This window comes from Neoarius graeffei, chromosome 27 (genome assembly GCF_027579695.1).
Source record: "Neoarius graeffei isolate fNeoGra1 chromosome 27, fNeoGra1.pri, whole genome shotgun sequence".
Taxonomy (NCBI): Eukaryota; Metazoa; Chordata; class Actinopteri; order Siluriformes; family Ariidae; genus Neoarius; species Neoarius graeffei.
The window spans coordinates 45,595,089-45,620,558 of record NC_083595.1 but is presented as its reverse complement, the minus strand read 5'-3'; positions in this window follow the sequence as shown (position 1 = coordinate 45,620,558).

The window sequence follows — 25,470 nt, the reverse complement described above, 5'->3', positions numbered from 1 at the left end:
ACCTGTCTCCCATTTAAAACATTTGGTGTATTATGAAGTGCAAAATATGACAAAGGACACCTCAAACTGAAATTGTATATCAGGCAAGAACGGGAGAATATTTCACTTTCAAAACTACAGTAACTGGTCTCCTCAGTTCCCAAACGTTTACAGAGTGTTGTTGAAAGTAGAGGTGATGCAACACAGTGGTAAACATGCCCCTGTTCCAACTTTTTTGAAATGTGTTGCTGACATCAACTTCAAATTTTTCAAAAAAACAATAAAATTTCTCAGTTTCAACATTTGATATGTTGTCTTTGTACTATTTTCAATGAAATATAGGGTTTCCATGATTTGCAAATTATCGCATTGTGTTTTTATTTACAGTTTACCCAGTGTCCCAACTTTTTTGGAATTGGGGTTGTAATATTTAAGCATCTATTCAACATCTGTGTTTTCTTTGCTTGTGTGATTTCTATACACTCTTTCTCATCTCATTATCTCTAGCCGCTTTATCCGTCTACAGGGTCGCAGGCAAGCTGGAGCCTATCCCAGCTGACTACGGGCGAAAGGCGGGGTACACCCTGGACAAGTCGCCAGGTCATCACAGGGCTGACACATAGACACAGACAACCATTCACACTCACACCTACGGTCAATTTAAAGTCACCAGTTAACCTAACCTGCATGTCTTTGGACTGTGGGGGAAACCGGAGCACCCGGAGGAAACCCACGCAGACACGGGGAGAACATGCAAACTCCGCACAGAAAGGCCCTCGCCGGCCACGGGGCTCGAACCCGGACCTTCTTGCTGTGAGGCGACAGCGCTAACCACTACACCACCGTGCCGCCCTACACTCTTTCTGTGCAAACTATTTTTCACCTTTTTTTCCATTGCTGTATTTCTGACTAATGAAATAAGAGTATTATAAGATTGCAAAGAGATTTTCCCCCCAATTTCCATCTGATTTCCACTCTGCAAACAGACTAATAGGTGTGAAATCCCTCGCAGACTCCTACATTAGACCTCCAATACCAGACGGAGTGAATAAAGTGAAGCACGGCGAGAACGGAAAACGTATGACGTCTCATTAGTAGCACATTTATCATCTCCTGTGTGTGATTTAAAACAGTGATGAGGTCAGATCTTTTTAGCTACCTCCAGGGACATCAATGTATGTCACTGCTGAAGCAAAAAAAAAAAAAAATCTTCTTCTCTGCGTTTCTTTCTTTCATCTGCTCAGTCCTCGGCCTGCGCTAAAGATTTTACATTCCTCATTCCTCCTTGTGAAACCTTGGCTGACTGTCTGTCTCAATTCACTACCTTAACACACACTTGTCCCCTCTAATCCCGGGCGCTAATGTTCACACGGAGCGTCCGTACGCCTGGCCGACGAGTGTGTAATGCAAATGGTCTTTAGCGAGACAGCGAAGCATGCGAGACATAGCAAATTACACTCCCTAACGCCGGTAATTACAGCCATACCGACACGGCAGGAGAAAAGAACACGCTCAGAACAAGGGAGAGATTATGTATTCGAAATGTTATTAATGTGCCTCCATGCAAGGTCAGAGGATGCCGACAAGATGGTGGAATGGGAAAGTATGTCAGAAGCTGTGGTGTAATAGAGGTGCATGATAAATGTTTCAGGATTTTTGATCGCCTTTAAATTGTGTTAAAGGGAAAAAAGGTGATATTTCAGCTGGCAGTTACTTTTATGATAAATATTCACTACGTGATTGTTTTTTTTCTCTTTGCACTTTGGGTATTGTTAGCATTAGTATCTTCTCTTGCGAATTCACTGAAGGGCATCATGGTGGCAGCGGGGAGCGTCAGCATCTTCAGCTCAATCCTGAGCTCAGGTTACAGTCTGTTTAGAGTTTTGGATGTTCGTCCTGTGTCTGTATGGGCTTCTCCAGTTTCCTCTTGGCTTCCAAAAACATTCCAGTAGACGATTGGCGAGATGAGAATGAGTGTCTGGGCGATGACCTGATGGACTGACACGGATTCCAGGGTGTATTCCTGTCTTGCATCCAGTTTTCCCAGGATAGACTCCAGATTTGCACAAAATCAAAACATATTAACCATCCAAATTTTCATGATATCAGGGTTAGGATATATGCATACTTATTTCAACGTTTTTTGAAGCACAGTTTGTCTGTCCGGATGTTTGTTTGCATGAGGAAGAGATGATAGAAAATTGAAAGAGAGAGAAAAGACATGGTTACAGCCTCATAAGCTTAAAGGAAATAGTTCGCAAATAAACAAATTGAGCTAAAAGTCGGTCTTCATGGCTGTCCTTTATAAAAAAAAAAAAGCTGCATGTTGAATTTGTTCTTAAGCCCCCCCCCTTCTGGTTGAGAGTACGCCATGTGCATTCTGACTGCCACTTCCCATCTCATCTCATCTCATTATCTCTAGCCGCTTTATCCTTCTACAGGGTCGCAGGCAAGCTGGAGCCTATCCCAGCTGACTACGGGCGAAAGGCGGGGTACACCCTGGACAAGTCGCCAGGTCATCACAGGGCTGACACATAGACACAGACAACCATTCACACTCACATTCACACCTACGGTCAATTTAGAGTCACCAGTTAACCTAACCTGCATGTCTTTGGACTGTGGGGGAAACCGGAGCACCTGAAGGAAACCCACGCGGACACAGGGAGAACATGCAAACTCCGCACAGAAAGGCCCTCGTCGGCCACGGGGCTCGAACCCGGACCTTCTTGCTGTGAGGCGACAGCGCTAACCACTACACCACCGTGCCGCCCTGCCACTTCTCACTTGAGCTTTTTATTTTATTTTATTTTATTTTATTTTCTCTTTTGTTTTCCTTTTTTGTGTTTGTGTAGTTTGATGTTTGTTTGTTTTTTGTTTTTTTTGAGTGTTTTGTCTGCTGGTTGTGGTGTAGCTCCAGACCCAGTTTTGGGTGTCGGTTCCCTCCAGGCCTTGGTTCACTGTTGGTGATACTTGTGCAACTCGCTATGGACTGCAGTGAGCTCGTTGCTCTTTTTAACATCGAGGTTGTCCAGCGCTCTGTGTGGCGGTGCTTTTGTGCTTGGCGTGGTGCTCTGAGCGATGTTGCTTGGTGGCATTGTGGTGGCTGTGCAGATGGTTTGGGACATACCAGTGCTCTGCATGGCGGTGCTTCTGTGCTCGCTTTGTAGATCCATGGCACAGTGTTCTGGGCGGTGTTGCCTGGCGGCGTCATGGCGGCTGTGCAGGCAGTGTGGGACTTGTTTTCATGTGCCTTTTTATAGGACTGTGGCTGCTACACCATTGGAATGACATCCTGACCTTTATTTGGTGGACTTTTTTTTTCTTTCTCCTTTCTTTCCTTATAATTGTAAAGCGACCTAGGGTATTGAGAAAGGCAGGATATAAATTTAACTTATTGTTATTTATCTCATCTCATTATCTGTAGCCGCTTTATCCTGTTCTACAGGGTCGCAGGCAAGCTGGAGCCTATCCCAGCTGACTACGGGCGAAAGGCGGGGTACACCCTGGACAAGTCACCAGGTCATCACAGGGCTGACACATAGACACAGACAACCATTCACACTCACATTCACACCTACGGTCAATTTAGAGTCACCAGTTAACCTAATCTGCATGTCTTTGGACTGTGGGGGAAACCGGAGCACCCGGAGGAAACCCACGCGGACACGGGGAGAACATGCAAACTCTGCACAGAAAGGCCCTCGCCGGCCACGGGGCTCGAACCTTGACCCTCTTGCTGTGAGGCGACAGCGCTAACCACTACACCACCGTGCCACCCACTTATTGTTATTATTATATATTATTAATGATATAACCACTAAAGTGATGAAAATAGACAGGAATATTTTTTGTCAGCGAGACCGCCATTACTCCTTCATGTGTGACGTCATTTTCCGCAAGCATAGTGGAGGTGTAGAAATGCATGCTGTACTAGACTACAGTATAATATGGTCTAGCGTGACTTCTCGGTCAATTTGTTTGCATTTCTCCACAAAAATTATGGCAATGGAGGATTAGAAAAGGAATCAAAATAAAGTAGTGGCTAGTTTATTGCCTGTTTATTTAAAAAAAAAAAAACCTGCTTATCTTCCATCTTATCAGTTTGATGCGTGACACGGTACACTGTCATGCTGCCGGTGTCTGTGTTTTGTGGTGAAACAAAGTCGGGATTGCGTCTGGTATCAGTTGTCATTTTTGCCTCGTATCTCACTTCTTCCCAGTGATTTTTTCTTACAAGTCCTCCACAAATCCACAATCTTCTGTAAAATGCTCGCTGCACAATTTGCTGTTTTTTCCAGGAGTAAAGTTTTCTCGCTTTACTTGATGAAGCCACTCGGCTAAACGTCTTGGATCCAGGACGGAATGAAGAAGACATGCGGAATCCTACGGCACACAGCACCGCCCTCGTTTTCATGTCCTAATACATCCGTGTATCTGGCTAATCCAGTATGGCCACGTCGGCTGTGGGACTGATGTTACAACTTTAACATGTTTTTAAAGCTAACGTCTGTTTATATTTTTTTTTCATTGAGAACGTCTTGGCGGCACGGTGGTGTAGTGGTTAGCGCTGTCACCTCACAGCAAGAAGGTCCTGGGTTCGAGCCCCATGGCCGGCGAGGGCCTTTCTGTGCGGAGTTTGCATGTTCTCCCCGTGTCCGCGTGGGTTTCCTCCGGGTGCTCCGGTTTCCCCCACAGTCCAAAGACATGCAGGTTAGGTTAACTGGTGACTCTAAATTGAGCGTAGGTGTGAATGTGAGTGTGAATGGTTGTCTGTGTCTATGTGTCAGCCCTGTGATGACCTGGCGACTTGTCCAGGGTGTACCCCGCCTTTCGCCCGTAGTCAGCTGGGATAGGCTCCAGCTTGCCTGCGACCCTGTAGAAGGATAAAGCGGCTAGAGATAATGAGATGAGATGAGAACGTCTTGTATTAATGTATAATGAAGACGTTTCATAACCCCGTAATTTCAAAATTTCCTGGTTAATCACTTCAATGTATAGATATCTTGACATTGAAAAGGGTTTATAAAGGAATTAAGAGGGAACAGAGATGATGATGATGAAGAAAGAAAAAGACACTTGAAGCCTTTATAATAAAGATAGAGATGGGCTTCTGGGGAAAACCACCACCACCACAACAACAACAACAAATGTTGATCAATTTCATGCCAGACAGAATAGTCTGCTGAATGTAATGCTAATGTAAATAGCAGTTCAATAACGAATGCCCTTCCCCTGCTTGTATTTGCTTTAAGCTCTCTCTCTCTCTCACTCACTCACACACACACACGTTCTGCAAGAAACACAAATTAAAGCATTTTTAAGGAAATATTCAAAGCGAGGCAAAGCCGGCAGAATCAGTTATTATTTTTGATGTTGCAATTTCTGACACTTTGATGCAATCAGTGAGTAGCCGCGGCATGAGAGAAAGGCTCTCCAGGGAGAGAACTGTCAGTGCTGAGAGGCTGGTGTGAGAGTAATTATCGCAGATCAAACCCTGCTCGTTAGTAGGCAGGGATGGGAGGCAAATGCCAAAAACCAGCCAATGTTTCGCAAACGCTTGTTCAAGGATATCCTAATTGCTATAAGTGGTTCCTTCAGGACTGACACATCAAACGCCGCTGGCTGTGTGATGTCACCAATGCGCTGCTCCACAATGGGTGAATTAAGGGAAGAGGGTGCAGCTAAGAACACAAACAAGGACGGTTTCCTGTCTTTAGAATGGTACACACACACACACACACACACACACACACACGCAGAGGCACATACAGTAAATGCCTCACAGCACTTCAATGCACCACATTTAAATAAAAAAAAAGAAATAAAAGAAAAAGAATCCAAAACAACAACGTGTCATCTTTCTTACTTGTCTATCTTTTTCCTTCATGTTCACAAGTACAGACGTGTGCACAAACACTGGGACAATGGACTTAGCAAACCAGGATACACTGGCATCGATGGCAGTTTTCACTGAGGATAGTGTGGATATGGTGGACACTACATAGTGGGATAAACTGCAAAGAAGAACAGATGAAGAAATGTCAATGTTTAAAAGACAACTCCCGTAGATAATAGTAATCTCTGTTGCTTAAAAAAAGTTACATTTCAAATAGATCAGACACAAATAAACAGGACTCACACCTCGGACTCCACCCTTCATGTCCAATTACACTTGTTCTCATATTATACTACAAAGCTTACAATAACACTGAATTAGTACTAAATAAAGAATTCAAGTTGTAATCAGGACCGAACTTGTAAACGCGGTTAAAATAGTGACGTGAACTCCCAAACAAGCCACTACCTGCTGCAGGAGAAGCCTTTTCTACAGCATGAGTCTTTTATAATGGAATAACCTGAACAGTGTGTTGTATATTACAAGAAGCAACTGGAAATGAAGTGTTTAGTATTTATTAGATGGATGAGTCCATGGTTGTCCCGGCCCAATTCAATTAAACTGTACTTCGGAAGATAATATTTAAAATAATTTAAAATCTTATGATTTTTGCATTACTTTGTGAATTTATTGAAAAACTCATTCTTGACACGTATACATTTCACGTCTCTGAGATAAACCTTTCGTTATTTTCGACAAAAGAAATCTTTATTGAATCAGTTTTGAAGAACAATGCAAATTAGGACAAACTTTCACCAAGAGCGATGCTTGGCGTACATTTTCGACCCAATTTATCCATAAAACATTAGCTAAATGACTCCCACCCCTCCCCTCACATTACTGGCTGTCTTCGACTCCTGATTCATCCATTCAACTAGAATAAATATGAAGTGATTCAGTCTAGCAATCTGTTTTGGGGGGCTTATTCTATTCACTGTTATCAAATCACTTGCATAGAAAGTCTATTTTCTGTATTATGTGAAATTCCAGTAATAAGAAAATATATATTTTTTTTTATTCCACCCCAATGTTCTTGTGAACTCTGTTAATTCTGTTATAAAACCGCATAAAATCCACAAAGACTTTTAATAATACGCATGACACCTGCACCGAGAGATGTCACTTCCTCTGGCAGGAAACTTCAGAAAGGCAGTGAGGTATGTTCTGTTTCTTCTCTCATTAATTTGAACAAAATGTTGAGAATACACCAACAGTAAGTTAATTGTTCGTCAAATCTGTTACTGAGATATCGGAGTGAATCTCTCACTCATTTAAAAAAAAAAAAATAATATGACTAAAATCCATGAAATTCTGTTTTTATACATGCCATGTGGCCGCTAGTTTGAGGTTAACGTGTGGAGTTAAGACACAAAATGGTGGAAAATGTCAACTCTGTTATCGTCAGTTGGTTAATGGATTGCCCAGTTTAACGATTTTTTTTTAAAAGGAAGTACTTAAAGTCTTACAGGTTTAAAGTTTGAAAATACTTGCAATGTTAAATTTGAAATGTGTTCTCTAACAATAAAAAAAAAAGTTTAATGGAAAAAAATCCAAGTTTTTGTTTTCTTTCAACACTTGAAATGTACCCACAATTATAGAATGGTGTATATATATATATATATATATATATATATATATATATATATATATATATATATATATATATATATTACCGTGCAAAACTCTTCGGCACATGTGAAGAAATGCTGTCAACCAAAAATGGCTTAGAAAATAAGGAAATATAATGTTTCAATATAAAAAAAGAATACTATAAGCAATAATCAGGAAGCCATAATAAATGAAATGAGGTCAATATTTGGTGAGATCACCCATTGCTTAAAAAAAAAATAGTAGTCTGAGGTACAATGAATGCAGTTTTATGCGGAAATGAGCTGTAGGTTTTACTGAGCATCTTACAGAACCAGCCCCAGTTCTTCTGGACACTTTGTAGTGCTTCATTCACCTGAGTTACTTGTTATTGATCGGTATGGGAAGGTTTTGCTGTGTTTTTGGATGTGCAAATCGTTTTGAACAAAGAAAAGACATCAGAGCACCAAAACCCCATAGCCTTCATTATGTTTTCTTTTTTAATCTGAAAAGTGGTCTCTTACGGAATATGCTGTTCAGATACAAACTTTTTTCTGTAGCATTTAATTTTGTAGATGAACGTTTTGAACTCTAAAATGTTTTTGTACTGACTCGATAATGTAGAAGTCATAAAATAGAAATCAATAAAGTTTGTATGAAAAAAGGGTGTGAATACTTTTGCACAGTACTGAATATAATGTACATTTTAGTATCCTACAATGTTTCATTCACATTGAAGAAATATTTGGAATATTCCACAGGAAGTTAGATTCTCCAAATTTCCTGAATGTCATCGAAATTCATTTTTATTCTTTATTCAATGATTTTTTGTTTGTTTGTTTGTTTGTTTGTTTGTTTGTTTGTTTGTTTTGACTGATCAGATCACCTTAGAAGTTCAACCTTTCATACAATAGGTAAATTCAAAGCAATTATTCAATTATGGACATTTCTGTAATTATCTTTAATCCTCATTCAGTTAGCATGAATGCTAGTTAACCACATTTTGTGTATTCGTTCATTCTAAACTAGAAACTGAAATCAAAATGCAGCTATTGTAAATGGAATTGTGGTAACTTTATTTCCCCCGCATGGTTAAATTAATGTTTTTTTTTTAGATTCAGTGCTGCAAAAAAATAATTTTTAAAGAGCTGCATGACAAAATTGCAGCTCAATCATGGAAACACCCAGGATCTCATCTCATCTCATTATCTCTAGCCGCTTTATCCTTCTACAGGGTCGCAGGCAAGCTGGAGCCTATCCCAGCTGACTACGGGCGAAAGGCGGGGTACACCCTGGACAAGTCACCAGGTCATCACAGGGCTGACACATAGACACAGACAACCATTCACACTCACATTCACACCTACGGTCAATTTAGAGTCACCAGTTAACCTAACCTGCATGTCTTTGGACTGTGGGGGAAACCGGAGCACCCGGAGGAAACCCACGCGGACACGGGGAGAACATGCAAACTCCGCACAGAAAGGCCCTCGCTGGCCACAGGGCTCGAACCCAGGACCTTCTTGCTGTGAGACGACAGCGCTAACCACTACACCACCGTGCTGTCCCTACACCCAGGATGTTATGTGATAATTATGTCTAATTTCTGTAATACTTTGTATACTGGATCTTAAAGTTCATTGTCATTGACATAAAAATTACGAGGTGTCACAATGCTACAATTACTTGGAATGTGAGAATTCATCTCATTATCTCTAGCCGCTTTATCTTTCTACAGGGTCACAGGCAAGCTGGAGCCTATCCCAGCTGACTATGGGCGAAAGGCAGGGTACACCCTGGACAAGTCGCCAGGTCATCACAGGGCTGACACATAGACACAGACAACCATTCACACCTACGCTCAATTTAGAGTCACCAGTTAACCTAACCTGCATGTCTTTGGACTGTGGGGGAAACCGGAGCACCCGGAGGAAACCCACGCGGACACGGGGAGAACATGCAAACTCCACACAGAAAGGCCCTCGCCGGCCCCGGGGCTCGAACCCAGGACCTTCTTGCTGTGAGGCGACAGCGCTAACCACTACACCACCGTGCCGCCCCCTGAGAATTCATTAATATAATAATTACCAGTAATCTTCAGAGCATACTTTACAAGTTAAACATGTAACTACATATTAATTTGTATTTGTTAAAAATCATTTAATTATGTTTATTATTACTAGTAAGAAGTTTCACTCCATAATCCAGGCTGTACTGTAATAAAATAAATAAATAAAAAACCCTGAAACTAAATAAATCTTAGCATCAAGCCTTGTGAGTTGTGAAATTAATTTTTATTTTAATTTTGTAAAAATTGTTACCTTAGTGGAAATGAAGTGAGCATCCCAGAGCGTTTTTAACCTCTCCGTTTGACACCAAGCCCCAGTGAATGTTTTTTTTTTTTACCCATTTTTCCCTTCTACTTTTAGAAATCTCTATTTTTCCCCTGATGATGAGTTACTTTTGGTAAATTAAGAACTCTGATGTCTTTGTTTTGTTCTAAATGTTCACATCCAAAAACACAGCAAAACCTTCCCATACTGATCAATAACAACTAACTCGGCTTACTGAAGCACTACAAGTCTGCCCCCTGTCATGGCGGCATAGTTACCGTTGCTATGAGATGACATGATGACATGATGGTGCAAAGCCTCTATATCTGATTTTTTTTTTCATTTTAATTTTCTACATATGTTCATACATGGCGGCACGGTGGTGTAGTGGTTAGCGCTGTCGCCTCACAGCAAGAAGGTCCGGGTTCGAGCCCCGTGGCCGGCGAGGGCCTTTCTGTGTGGAGTTTGCATGTTCTCCCCGTGTCTGAGTGGGTTTCCTCCGGGTGCTCCGGTTTCCCCCACAGTCCAAAGACATGCAGGTTAGGTTAACTGGTGACTCTAAATTGACCGTAGGTGTGAATGTGAGTGTGAATGGTTGTCTGTGTCTATGTGTCAGCCCTGTGATGACCTGGCGACTTGTCCAGGGTGTACCCCGCCTTTCACCCGTAGTCAGCTGGGATAGGCTCCAGCTTGCCTGCGACCCTGTAGAACAGGATAAAGCGGCTAGAGATAATGAGATGAGATGAGATGTTCATACACATACCAAGTATTTCCATGTTTACTCAGTGATTATTACAGTTAATTATCAGATCAATATTCCTAACAGATATCACTTAAGTATTAAACATGCTAGAGTGTATTAAGTACTAATATGTACATTACTTATAATGACTATTTATTTATCAAATATATTATACTTATACCAGAGCAGGGTTGAATTCTCGAATCTGATTGGTCAGAAGGTGTGCTTTATTGTTATATAACATGAACAAAATGAATGTGCTCATTTGAACATGTTTGTTTCTATAGCAACAGATTATACATAGTGACTTGTACGGTGGACACGCCATATAACCTAAGGCTAATAAAAATGTAACTGTATTTTCATCATCATTGACATGGCAACTATTTTTCATTAGTTGACATTTGTTTAGAGCCGCAAGCTGGCCTAGTGGTTAGCGTGTCCACCTCTCAACCAGGAGATCATGAGTTTTACTCGCGGCCAGGTCATACCAAAGACCATCATAAAAATGGTACCTACTGTCATCTGGCAAGGCATGCTGCAATACAGATGCGAGAAGGGAAGTCAAACTCTCATGATTACCAGAGCACTAGCCCCCCCACTGTAACCCTAGCTGTGTAGGTGAGAGGCAGAAGGCTATCGAAACTTATGGGGGTAGTGCCACACCCATGCACCTCAAAGAGCTGGCTAGTACTGGGACAGGAAACTGCCTGGGAAGACCAGAACCTGGCATGAAAGGGATCTGGTCATTAGCAGGTTACCCGGACATTGCTCAAGTTTTGCAAAATTCTGGGTTGCCCCCAGATTTCCATGTCAAATTTGGTGAAGATCCATTGAGAAATGGTGACGTTAACCAAAGACAAACAAAAAATCAAACATCCACCACCCAGGGGCCCACTGGGGATGCCCTTGGGCCTGTACATGCATTTTGTTTACATCTGCAAAATTCTGGGTCATTCCTGGACCTACTTGCCAAATTTGGTGAAAATCCGTCAAGAAATGGCAGCGCTAGATCAAGACAAACAAACAAACTTTGCTGCTTGTTATATAGACTAGCAGGTTACCTGGCGTTGCCAGGGTTTTGCAAAATTCTGGGTTGCCCCCAGACTTCCATGTCAAATTTGGTGAAGATCCGTCAAGAAATGGTGATGTTAACCCAAGACAAACAAAAAACTAAACATCCACCACCCAAGGGCCCATCAGTGACCCCTGTGGCCCAAATATGGAATTTCTGATTTCTGCCAAATTGTGGCTATCTCCTGTACCTACTTGCCAAATTTAGTGAAAATCGGTTGAGAAATGGCGACGTTAGCTCAAGACAAACAAGCAAACTTTGCCGCTTATTATGTAGATTATGATCAAAGAAGTCACAGGTATCAGTGCTTTGTAATCGTCACAATGCTTTGCTTTGCATGACAGTGCATCATTGCTATAACATAAGTGAAGAGGAACTAACTTGTCTCTTGGACATCCCATAATATTAAAGCTAACTATAAACTGTTATAATATGCAACATGCTATTCATTAATAAGTAAAACATGGTAATCATTGGAGGGCAGCCTGGTGATGCAGTGGGCACCACTATTGCCTCACAGCAAGAAGGGTCTGGGTTCAAACCTCATGGCTGACTGGAGCCTTTCTGTGTAGGGTTTTCATATTCTCCTTGTTCCTGTGCAGGTTTCCTCCAGGTGCTCTGGTTTCCTCCAACAATCCAAAGACATGTGGATTAGGTCAACTGGCTACTCCAAATGCCCTTATGCGTTAATGTGAGTGCAAATGGTTGTTTGTTTCTGTGATAGATTGGTGACCTGCCCAGGGTGAACCCCACCTCTCAAACGAACTCAACTAAGATTATCTCCAGCTTCCCCATCGACCCAAAATGGACAAGCGATTATAAAGAAGGGATGAATGTAATCATTGGTAAATCACTGTTCTGTAAGAGATACAACACACTCCAAACTAATCCACATCATGGTGCTAACTTTGTGTTCGATTCTCTCCGCATGCTACCCCTTTTCGTTTAACCTCATTGTGACGGCCCTAGCGGGCTACTTGTAATTGTTCTTAGTTTTTACTACAGGTATTGCAGCTGTGGGCGTGTCGTCTTAACATCTAATTGGCAGCACCGGCGCGCAGTGTTGCCTTCCTATAAGTAGCGCCCTGCTGACGTTCCTGAAGAGGCTCCTTTGTTTTCTTTTTGGCTCGGCTTCTAACATCCAGGCGGCTGCTCTTTTTTTCTCTCTTTATGATTGTTATTTTTGTTGTTTAAATAAATGTAATTAATTGTGCGCACATCTCCGTCCTCTTTTATTGCCAAGGTGTCCCCTAGGCCTTGACATCATGGTCTGGAGTGTGTTATTCCTTTGATAGTTGCTACAATGTGAAGCAAAAGTGCTACCTTCAGATTGTTTTAGTATTAATCATTCATGAAGGACATGTTTCTTCTTTAACTTACATTTGTGTTGTTTGATTTTTGGTGTTAATTCATTGTGTTTAATTCTGTGTACAAACCCTCATTCACAAACCATATGGAGAACTCATACAAGTGTACACCCAGACACAAAGATACACACTGACAGCAACAAGAAGAGCCTCTCGCTTCTGTACAGTCATGTCTGTAATTGGTAATGTCTTGGGGGTCTCTCTCTCTCTCTCTCTCTCTCTCTCTCTTTCTCTCTCTCTCCCTCTCTCTCTCCATTATAACAGGTCTTTGGGGATTATACTGGAGTTTAGGTTTGAGAGTGAGCGAGATGGAGAAAGAAGTAAATGCCTCTCTAGAGTGTATTTGTGGACTGTGTTTATGGTTTATGCTTTCTGGGATATGGATTTAACCTTCTGGTAAGGTGGGCCAATATGACCATATAATATAGATATTGGGATAAATTATGGACTCAATACTTTTAACACAGGCCAACTGCAACTCCATAATGTCTAATATAGCTGATTAGATTTTTTCCCCCATTCATTTGATTATTACATATTAAATATTTTACTGCTGTTTGTTCCCAACTACTAGTCTTTTGCTGGCACATATTGTGGATGCAGACTGTGTATTATGAGGATGATCTTTCTCACTCCATATTCTTCATTAAACTGTCAAACCTTTAACACTGGAAGAGTCCACAATATCCATTAAGTGGCATATTTGATGTCTTTCTTTGCTTGGCTTAATTTAAAATATATTGAATTAATGTATGAGTATCTTTTTCTATACGGCATTTTTCATGGTACTCCTTCTTCTTCTTCTTCTTCCTCTTAGTATTATTCGGATTAATACTAGTAATATTAAGAGTATTCATACTGTGTAGATGTTAAATTATCAAAACATACATATTGTGTATTATAAAGGTGTCTTTAATGATCTTGGGCAGCATGGTGGTGTAGTGGTTAGCACTGTCGCCTCACAGCAAGAAGGTTCTGGGTTCACGGCCAATGGGGGACTTTCTGTGTGGAGTTTGCATGTTCTCCCCATGTCTGTGTGGGTTTCCTCTGGGTGCTCCGGTTTCCCCCACAGTTAAGTTAGGTTAACATGGAGTGGCCTCGGGATGAAGTGCCCTTGAGCAAGGTACCGAACCCTCAACTGCTCCCTGGGCACTGTAGTATAGCTGCTCACTGCTCTGGGTATGTGTGTGTGCTCATTGCTCACTTTAATTTGGTGGTTAAATGCAGAGGACGAATTTCATTGTGCTCGAGTGTACATGTGACAAATAAAACCTTCTTCTTCTTGACATGATTTTTTTTTAAATTCTTTTAGGGATTGTCGACCTTTTTGCAGTTTGGGACCACTTCACAGACACAATTTTTTCCAATATTAGACAAATCATTCAAATATTCAAAAATATTCTATTCACATTCACTGGATATGAGCAATTGTGCGCTCTGATTGGCTACTCGACTAGTAAACTATCAGCTCATATACCATGACAAGAGAAAAACAAAATGGCAGAGTGTGTTGCTGAACTAACCGAGGATGGAATAAAAACTCTACTCGAAAACAACACCCCAAAAAATAAAAAAGCAATGAAATATGGAATAAAATTATTTTATAGTAAGAAGGTATCTTTTTATATTTTTCAAGAATTATTATTATTATTATTATTATTATTATTATTATAGGCCTTTTCAACAATTGCTACTGTCATTTTGACGGTTTGTTTACATTCTAAGCAGAAATGATTTTGTCGGACGTTTTGTATAAAGTTTTTATTCATCAAATTTTCAAAAAAATAAAAATGCTCTCTTTCTCAAAATCCAGTGAATGTGGATAGAATAAAACAGTTACTCCACTCAATCTCGTCGTACAGGGATTATAGACAACTCGGTGCTACGCACCTCATCAGCTATCAGCTCATGTACGACTCGATTTTGTTGAATAACTTTTTAAATATTCTGGCTTTTTTTGTTTGTTTGATTTGTTTTTTAAATACCTTAGACCTTTTTCTTGCTCAACTTTTCCACTGACAAAAGAGATTGAATAGATCCAAGTTCATGATATTTAAGGACAACTTATATTTCAGTTATTCAAATTTGAATTAAATGCATTTATTCATGGGCTCCCTTTTTGAGAAAGAAAATCACAAGAGAAGGAATATCAAGGGTCAAGTTAGGCAACCAAAGTTCTGTACAACATACAGTGAGGTACAATGTACAGTACCAGTCAAAAGTTTGGACACACCTTCTAAGTATAGTGTTTTTTTTCTTTATTTTTCTGAATTAAAAGACACTTCTTCATGTCTTAAAGTAATGATGGATGTCATTTCTCTTTACTTAGTTGTTCAGTTCTTGACATAATACTGAATGGATTACTACAGTTATGGAATAGGGCTATTTATTTAATATTTTTATGATTTACTATTTGCTGTTTGATCTCAAATGCATTAAGGAGGCAAGAAACTCGTCTGCTAATTAATTTTTGACGAGACACCTGTTAATTGAAAAGCGTTCCAGGTGACTACCTCATGAAGCTGGTTAAGATAATATTGTCCGATAGTGTGCAAAGTGTCATCAAGGTAAACGCTGGATACTTTAAAGAATTTAAAATACGAAACATATTTTGTTTTTAACACTTTTTAATTCCGTATATGTTCCAGATGTTATTTCATATATATATATATATATCATCTCATCTCATTATCTCTAGCTGCTTTATCCTTCTACAGGGTCGCAGGCAAGCTGGAGCCTATCCCAGCTGACTATGGGCGAAAGGCGGGGTACACCCTGGACAAGTCGCCAGGTCATCACAGGGCTGACACATAGACACAGACAGCCATTCACACTCACATTCACACCTACGGTCAATTTAGAGTCACCAGTTAACCTAACCTGCATGTCTTTGGACTGTGGGGGAAACCGGAGCACCCGGAGGAAACCCACGCGGACACGGGGAGAACATGCAAACTCCACACAGAAAGGCCCTCGCCAGCCCCGGGGCTCGAACCCAGGACCTTCTTGCTGTGAGGCGACAGCGCTAACCACTACGCCACCGTGCCGCCGAGATATATATATATATATATATATATATATATATAGTCTTCAGTATTGTTCTACAATGTAAAAAATACAAAATGCAGAAAAAAGATATGAATTAGAAGGTGTGTCCAAAATTTTGACTGGTATTGCAAAAAAAAAAAAAAGAGTTGCATGTAGGGGAAGTGACAAAATCAAACCCTTTCCTAAGTGACATTTTAAACATTTATTGGAAGCAACTTTCTTAAAAGGACATTTGGAAATAAAATGAAAACGTGACCATAAAACCAAACAAGACAACATTGTGTAGACAAAAATAACAATAAATGTGTCAATGAGTAAAAGAAACTTCTTCAGCAAGCAGAAGATTGACATAAAGTGATCCTCGTTAACATCTCAGGAGGAATTTGGGGCAAATACTTTAGGTTGAGGAAGTTCAGCTGACACACACACACACACACACACACAAAATGTTGGGAACCTTTGTAGCAAAAGAAAGAAAGAAAGAAAGAAAGAAAGAAAGAAATTTGTTTCTCAGTATTGAAAAAATAATAACTTTCATATCATCACCTCATGTTCCTTTATTGAAAATCGTAGACACACAAAACTTTATTCAGCGAGTTAATTCTGTTTAAAATGTCTTCTGTTAAACTGAGTGGTTTCAGGGATTCAATTACCACATTCTGGACAGCTATGCATGCAATAAGTTAAAAAATAATTTATTAAAGAAGTCAAATCAGTCCCTCTGGCTTAATATAGCACAGCAGACTCGATGATGACAGCCTCCGCTGCTCCTGTTAGAGGCTCGGCGGAGAGCCATCAGAAATTATGAGAGAGAGTAACTCACTCCTCAGCATAATGGGATTGTAAAGTATGACAATTTCAAGAAACATGCCATAAATTTGTCAAAGCGAGAGACAGGTGAGCCAGAGTATTACACTAACCCTCTTGATAATGACAGCTGTATTCTGTGTATTGAGTCAGCAAGAGAGAGAGAGAGAGAGAGAGAGAGAGAGAGCAGTCACTTTAGATGATGGGGAGGATTAAATCACGGCCGGATGGAGAGTAAAGTGAGCTGACGGATGGAGGTGTAATGAACGTCTGTCCGTCCCAGCCGTGGAAGGATGTGAATGCAGTGATGCGCGACTGGGAGAGCTCGTAAAGAAGTGTCGGAACGGACGGCTTCCGGCTCAGAGCAGGGACCGGCGAGGGCCTTTACGACCGCCACAGGATTTAACGGGCAATAATGACTGGAATAACCACTTCGAACATTGCAGAGTCCCACGTGGCAGCCGGCGCAGAGCAAGGTGATATATTCTGGCCAGGGGATGACAGGAGCAATGTTTCAAATAGAAGGAAGGGACAGGGAGGGGAAAGAACACCCTGGAATGTTGTTTGGTGTGTGTGTGTGTGTGTGTGTGTGGTGAGGGGGTTTGAGATGATTCGTAGGAGACACAGGAAGATAGTTAAAGGAATAAGATCTATATACTTTATATAGTAGATATACATATATATAAACTTTGGCATTATAAGATGAAGATAATTCTGTGATATTAGGATAAGCAAAATAACTGGGTGTGCTGTTCTGGGAAAATAATCACTGACACCGTTACTGTGACCACTCCAAGGGTTGATTATTTTCCGACGTTATTATTTCCCACAGCAACTAGAACACCGGATGATTACAATGTCTTCTTTGTTAACACACAACTAATTTTTTTGTCAAAAGTGCAGGCACTTATGGAAGCAGGAGCTTAGCAAACTGGTAACCAAAATCCAAATCATGAGTCTATAATTGGGGTCAGTGTCGAGCGAGGGGTTGGTCAATGTGCAAACAGGATATTGTCGAAGAGGCAAAGAATCAGAGTTGAGAATTAATGGGAACTAGGGTCAGAGTCGGCGGCACGGTGGTGTAGTGGTTAGCACTGTTGCCTCACAGCAAGAAGGTCCTGAGTTTGAGCCCAGCGACTGGCGAGGGCCTTTCTGTGTGGAGTTTGCATGTTCTCCCCGTGTCTATGTGGGTTTCCTCCGGGTGCTCTGGTTTCCCCCACAGTCCAAAGACATGCAGGTTAGGTTAACTGGTGACTCTAAATTGACCGTAGGTGTGAATGTGAGTGTGAACGGTTGTTTGTCTCTACCGGTATGTGTCAGCCCTGCGATGACCTGGCGACTTGTCCAGGGTGTACCCCGCCTTTCGCCCGTAGTCAGCTGGGATAGACTCCAGCTTGCCCACAGCCCTGTACAGGATAAGCAGTTACGGATAATGGATGGATAGGGTCAGAGTCACTTTCAGGAGAGTCAATTTCAGGAACCAAACAGCTTGGTACAATCAGGTAGTGACACACTGAGTGATACTTTGCACTGACAGACTGGAGCTAGAGTCCTTCAGTACTTGAGGTTAATGATAAGCAGGTGCGGCGATGATTAGAATTCTGGAGAGGGAGGGTGATGAGGCGTTTAGGAGTTGTCGTCTGTGGCGGCCATGTTTGGAGGCTGCCATTAACTCTGATTGTTGGTGCTATCAGTGACACTTTTTGTCTGTTTATAGTTACATTTAAAGTTGTGGAATATCCACAAAACAAGTTGTATCCTATTATTGTGTATATTATTATTATTATTATTATTATTATTATTATTATTACCTTGACTGGGATGGAGTCCACCAGGGGGTGAAGTATTGTTTTTGGTTGGGTTTCTTTGTTTGTTTCTTTTTTTGTTGTTGTTAACGATATTACGGGAAAATGGCTGGCTCAATCTTTATGAAACTTTCAGGATAGATGAGCATTGGTCTCAAATAGAACCTCCAATATTTGAGGGTCATCCGGTCAAGGTCACCAAAAAGGTCAAAATCATTTTTGTTGTGTCGACTGCCTCATATAGAGGTGCTAGCCACTACGTCATCGTGCTGTAAGAATGTAAGAGTATAACGATCACACACTGCGCATACACGTGTTCTGATTTAAATGGTCGGTGAGTGAATACAGTTTGGTTCACCGATCGAAATAAATGGACTAGACTAAAGAAATCGCTTTCAGACATGTTTATGCTTATTACAGAGGGAAAGTGCGTTCTACTGAGCTCTAGTGCCGGGCCATGTCTGGGAAATAAGAGTTTGGGTGATGGCGACAGCGTGTGTATGTCAGCCTCGGTTCGGAGGTTTCAGTTTCGAAAGCTGTAAGAGGTAAGAGTAGTATAATATAAAGTACAGACACTTAGTATATTTTACTTCTGTGATTTTTAAATTGTTCGTTTTTGGATTACACTTCATTTTTGTGGCTACTGCCTCATAGAGTAAATATATATGCTATATACTGTATGGACATGGGATCAGAAAACTATTTTATTTATAAGCAGTAGCCACATGTACCCATGGGGTACCTATTTTTTCACGATATCTCCCTTCATATTCATCATAAGTGCTACTGGGTGAGGTTTGTTTTGCCTGGCAACATCCATCCATCCATCCATCCATCCATCCATCCATCCATTATCTGTAGCCACTTATCCTGTCCTACAGGGTCGCAGGCAAGCTGGAGCCTATCCCAGCTGACTATGGGTGAGAGGCAGGGTACACCCTGGACAAGTCGCCTGGCAACATTATTATTATTATTATTATTATTATTATTATGAAGCCCTTAGCTCCCTAGGAGCATAGGCCACCAACAAGAACTTTCCATCTAGTTCTATTCTGTGCTGTTTTCTCTAGTGTTGACCATGAATAGCCCCTGGCTTTCATTTTGCCCTGAACACCTCTCCTCCAGGTGCTTTTAGGACGACTTCTTTTCCTTGGTCCTTGTTGTTTCCATTTTAAAGCTTGCTTACTGATGTTCTTTCGTGACTTCCTGAGTGTGCGTCCTATCCAGCTCCACTTCTTCTGGATTTGCATCTCTACTGGTTGTTGGTTGGTTAATTTCCATAGTTCTTCGTTCTTCATTTTATCTGACCATTTAACATTCATTATTCTCCTCAGACGATAATTAAGGAATGTTTGAATTTTCCCAAACATAGCTTTGGTAGTTCTCCAAGTCTATGCTCCACACAAGAGGATGGACTTAAAATTTGATTCAAAAATCTTTAACTCAGTAATCTTAGGTAGCACCTTTGACACCCAGATGTTCCCTAGATTGTTGAAGACTATTCTGTCTTTGTTAATCCTTGTTTTAACATCCTCATCCATTCCTCCATTAACACTGACCACACTTCCAAGATACACAAAGGAGTTCACTTCTTCCACAATGTTGTCCATCATTGTTATTGGACGTCTGTCCTTTCAATTTACCTTCATCAATTTACTTTTCATTGTATTTGGCTTTAGGCCAAGTTTCATTGACGTGGTCAACAGGAGAGATGACTTGTCCTGCATTTGTTTGTTGTTACTAGAAATTAAGACTATGTCGTCTGCGTAGCCCAAGTCATCCAACTGATGCCAAAGGGTCCATTGTATTCCATTCCTCTTTCCTTCCATTGTTTCCCTCATGATCCAATCACTTGCCAACAGGAATAGGACGGGTGGATAGCAGACAGCCCTGTTTAAGTATAATAAAACAACTAAAATAAATAAATAAATAAATATGCAATATCTACATAGGACAATGCCCTCTACCCTCTATAACTACTTTCCTGTGGAGGAAAATGTCTTCAGTATAATTATGTTGAATAAACTTCTCCTTACTGAAAAATATGTTTTTCTTTCTTACAAAGCTGTTGATTAGGTGAATTTGATATCACTGTTAAACAATAATATATTATAATCATGGCAGCACAGTGATGTAGTGGTTAGCACTGTTGTCTCACAGCAAGAAGGTTCTGGGTTCGAGGCCCGTGGCCGACGGGGCCTTTCTGTATGGAGTTTGCATGTTCTCCACGTGTCTGCGTGAGTTTCCTCTGGGTGCTCCGGTTTCCCTGACAGTCCAAAGACATGCAGGTTAGGTTAATTGGTGGCTCTAGATCGACTGTAGGTGTGAATGTGAGTGTGAATGGTTGTTTGTCTCTCTGTATCAGCCCTGCAATGACCTGGCAACTTGTCCAGGGTGTACCTCGCCCCTCGCCAGCTGGGATAGGCTCCAGCTTGCCTGTGACCCTGCACAGGATAAGTGGTTATGGATAATAGATGGATTATTACAATGAGCTTATTAACATACACCTGTGACTTGACCAATCAGAATCAAGAATTCAACAGCACTGTGGTATAATCAGCCCTAAAATTTTGACAAAGCAGATAATATTTCATTACATACATAGAGGTTACAAAGGAGTGTTATTTTGGCATCTTACCGTATATATTTACACTGTCATAAACCAAAACCCCACCCAACCCCAAAACCCATGACACTTTCATGACTTCATTTTTTTTTCAGACGTTAATCCTAAATTATAACTCACCAGCATCCTTTGGCCCAAGATCATAACACCAATTCATTAGTCGCTGGCATACCAGCCTATCCTGATTTTCAATAAACTCTCTAAAGCTGATAGACAGCGAGAGAGCAGCAGTCATGAAAGAACCTCTATTTCACAGGCTGGCACCTGTTCAAGCAACCATATGCTGCCATAATCTCTTAAAAAGCAACATCCAAGTCCAAATTTAATTATGTAATAGCCCAAACGCAGGCAGAGTGCAGACGCAGCAGCTCGGCCAGCTGCTAAGCAGCCTGGAATTCACTTTCTTCCTCCATGAGCTCATAGCTAACGGTGGAGTCTTTGAGGTGATGCAGACGGACACATTTATCTAGCGTTATGGCCATAATAAATTTGTCACTGTCCATATGCCTCTCACATGAGCTCCGTTTACTTGTTGGCCATCAGTGGAGCGTCTGGGTAAAGTGACAGCATGCTTTTGGATAAAGAGTCACCAGCTGTGTGCTGCAGTCAGAGGGATCCTCAAGTAATGTAGTGTGACACATCCAAATCTGTCAGTTTTCATGAAGGCAAAGAGTCTCTTCCTGGACTTTTCCCTGTTTCAGTGTAATATACATTTCTTATGAAGTGTTGATGGATTGCAGAATTCTTGACACGGATAGTCCTGACTCAAGTAATGCAGGGTTTGTGAGAGGATTGATGAGCTCCATTAGGTGTCTAACGCTACTTTCACACTGTCTCATATCTTGCCACCTACGCGGCATGTGAGTCAAACACCAAGAAACGAGGCATATTTTGTCCAAAATTCAAGTCCTGTGACGTACACAGCGTATGTGTGACGTTTCTGTGGCATATCTGGGGTTTGTATGGGGTTCAAGGGACGTAATGTTATGGCGTACTGAAGCATATGTGTGGCGTATGATACATTGCCACGGCATAACTGTTTCATTGCTTTTGTTGTTGTTTTGTTGCGTTTCATTCTTACATGTGACATTGCTGCTGCATATCTGTGGCATTCACAGGTGGGTATAAAAGGGGGCCCCATGCTGCATCCATTGTCATTCATCACAGTCAAGAAAACATCATGCCAGCGAAGAAGTCAGGACCCAAGAAGGGTAAAAGAAGAGGGAAGACATCAGCCGCATCCACCCAGCCAAACCCGGAGCCACCTTCATCAGACACATGTTAACTAAAGCATTCGCACGGTGTTCAAGCAACGTTCCTGCTGCGTCACTGCTGCGTAGCTTTCGTTTTTACACTGTACATGTGACGTACGTGTGACGTATCAAAGCTGCTTCGTATGTGCTGTGGATTTTTAAGTGCGGACTTAAAAATATGCCACACCCAGGCGTACAAGGAGATCGTGTTATGCATCCTAGAGTATTAGCTATGTAAGCTGGCGATGCTGTGACGTTCCTTTCTTACTGCCACATATCCTGATGCGCCGTACATACTCAAGGCTGAAACACCAATGTATGAACCAAGCATTAGAGAAAACTATATCCAGTGTAAGGAGATGCAAGGTCATGCTGCAAGACCATAAATAAATAAATAAATAAATATCAAAGCCCCTCTCCTTTGTAAAACTCTCCTCTCCTTTGCATTAATGTTATGTAATATCAAAATTATCTGCATTTTCATTCAAATGATTCAATACGTGACAAAAGGAATCAATTCAGGAGGTAAAAGTTCGATATCTTTTAATACCACTCAACCTGGTACTCGACAATATGATTTGATTCATAAAGTGATGATTCAATATTCGATATTATTATACATACAGGCCACTTTTCGATGGAATCAAAACACGTGTTCTATTCCCTTCTAGCGGGTTTCCTTCATTTGGTTTGATAGCATGCAATATTGTTCGCATATCGCTTATATTATGTCACTCTACCTAATGGAGAATGAGCGTTGAATATGGTTTACGATATTGCATGTTGTCAAGACAACATGACGTCACACGTCGGAGATGTAAAACTTCTGTGCTAGCGAGTGACTGTGACAATTTGTAAAGAAACATGGCTGCCAGGTTTGCTTCATTAAAAACGGAAGATTTTGAGAGAATTTTGGCTGCCAGGTCGCTCTGTTGTGTGTAGCTGTTGAAGTTGATTTTGAAAGTAACTAAGTAAATTACACAGGAATAATAATAATAATAATAACATTCAGCGGCACGGTGGTGTAGTGGTTAACGCTGTCACCTTACAGCAAGAAGGTCCGGGTTCGAGCCCCGTGGCCGGCGAGGGCCTTTCTGTGCGGAGTTTGCATGTTCACCCCATGTCCGCGTGGGTTTCCTCCGGGTGCTCCGGTTTCCCCCACAGTCCAAAGACATGCAGGTTAGGTTAACTGGTGACTCTAAATTGACCGTAGGTGTGAATGTGAGTGTGAATGGTTGTCTGTGTCTATGTGTCAGCCCTGTGATGACCTGGCGACTTGTCCAGGGTGTACCCCGCCTTTCGCCCGTAGTCAGCTGGGATAGGCTCCAGCTTGCCTGCGACCCTGTAGAACAGGATAAAGCGGCTAGAGATGATGAGATGAGATGAGATAACATTCAGCTTGACTGTGCTAGTATTGGCCTTCGCTAACAGTACACTGGCTGGAAGGTAACTGGAATGCTGTGCTAACAGCAACGAGTCACGGGTAAGCTAGCGTTGGCCTTCATTAATGCTCCTGCTCAATGCTACACCAGCTGGAAGGTAACTGGGCTGCCATGCTAACAACACCAAGTCGCAGGTAAGCTAGCATTGGCCTTCAAGAATACTGATATGAAGAGTGTGTATGTATTATAATAATAATAATAATAATAATATTGGCTGGCTTTTTTTCAGATATATTCCATTCAGCTACTCGTCTTTGAATCATTCAGTATCATGCTAGCTGAATGGAATATATCTGATATACCATGAAAAATGCCAGCCAATATTATTTAAATATGAGTTAATTCGCTACTCCACAATACAATATGATTCAATTCCTACTGCAATGATTCATTATTTGATGATACCACTGAATCTGCTGCTGTCCTATACACCATGTTTTGATTCATTAGGCAATGATCTGATATTCAATGATGGCACTGAATCTGCTACAGTTTACTAGCCTTCGAACCATATGTGACCAGCTTTGTGCAGAATCCAAAGTAAGCCTCATGCTAATTTGTGAATTTAGTTTGCCTATTAAATTATTTAGACATTATTTTAAAAATATAAATTATTCTACAACACACAATTTGTTTCATTTTTTTTATAATAGTCAATTCCTAATCAACAAGAATTGTTAATATCCATCCATCCATTATCCATAATCACTTATCCTGTGCGGGGTTGCAGGCAAGCTGGAGCCTATCCCAGCTGACTACGGACGAAAGGCGGGGTACACCCTGGACAAGTCGCCAGGTCATCACAGGGCTGACACATAGACACAGACAACCATTCACACTCACATTCACACCTACGCTCAATTTAGAGTCACCAGTTAACCTAACCTGCATGTCTTTGGGTTGTGGGGGAAACCGGAGCACCCGGAGGAAACCCACGCGGACGCAGGGAGGACATGCAAACTCCACACAGAAAGGCCATCGTCAGCCACTGGGCCCAAACCCAGAACCTTCTTGCTGTGAGATGACAGTGCTAACCACTACACCACCGTGCTGCAGAATTGGCAATAATTAATGAGAAATAATTATTTCTGACATTAATGTCAATCACTGGCTTTTAAATCGATGCATTGATCCAATTCATTCGATCATTAGACCCGTATTTGTTCTTTTTTTTTTAGCACCATGCCCACTCATTCTGTTACTGTTGTTCTCATTGTTCTCTTTATACATTTCTTAGTATGCAATTGGATATATTATCAGTTGGTTGATTGGTTAATTGGGTGGCACAGTGGTGCAGTGGGTAGCACCGTCTCCTCACAGTAAGAAGTTTCTGGGTTTGAATCTCGCAGTCAAATGGGGCCTTCCTGTGTGGAGTTTGCATTTTCTCCTCATGCCTGCATGGGTTTCCTCCAGGTTCTCTGGTTTCCTCCAACAGTCCAATGATATCTAGAGTACACCAACTGGCTAGTCGAAATTGCCCATAGGTGTGAGTGTGAGTGTGAATGGT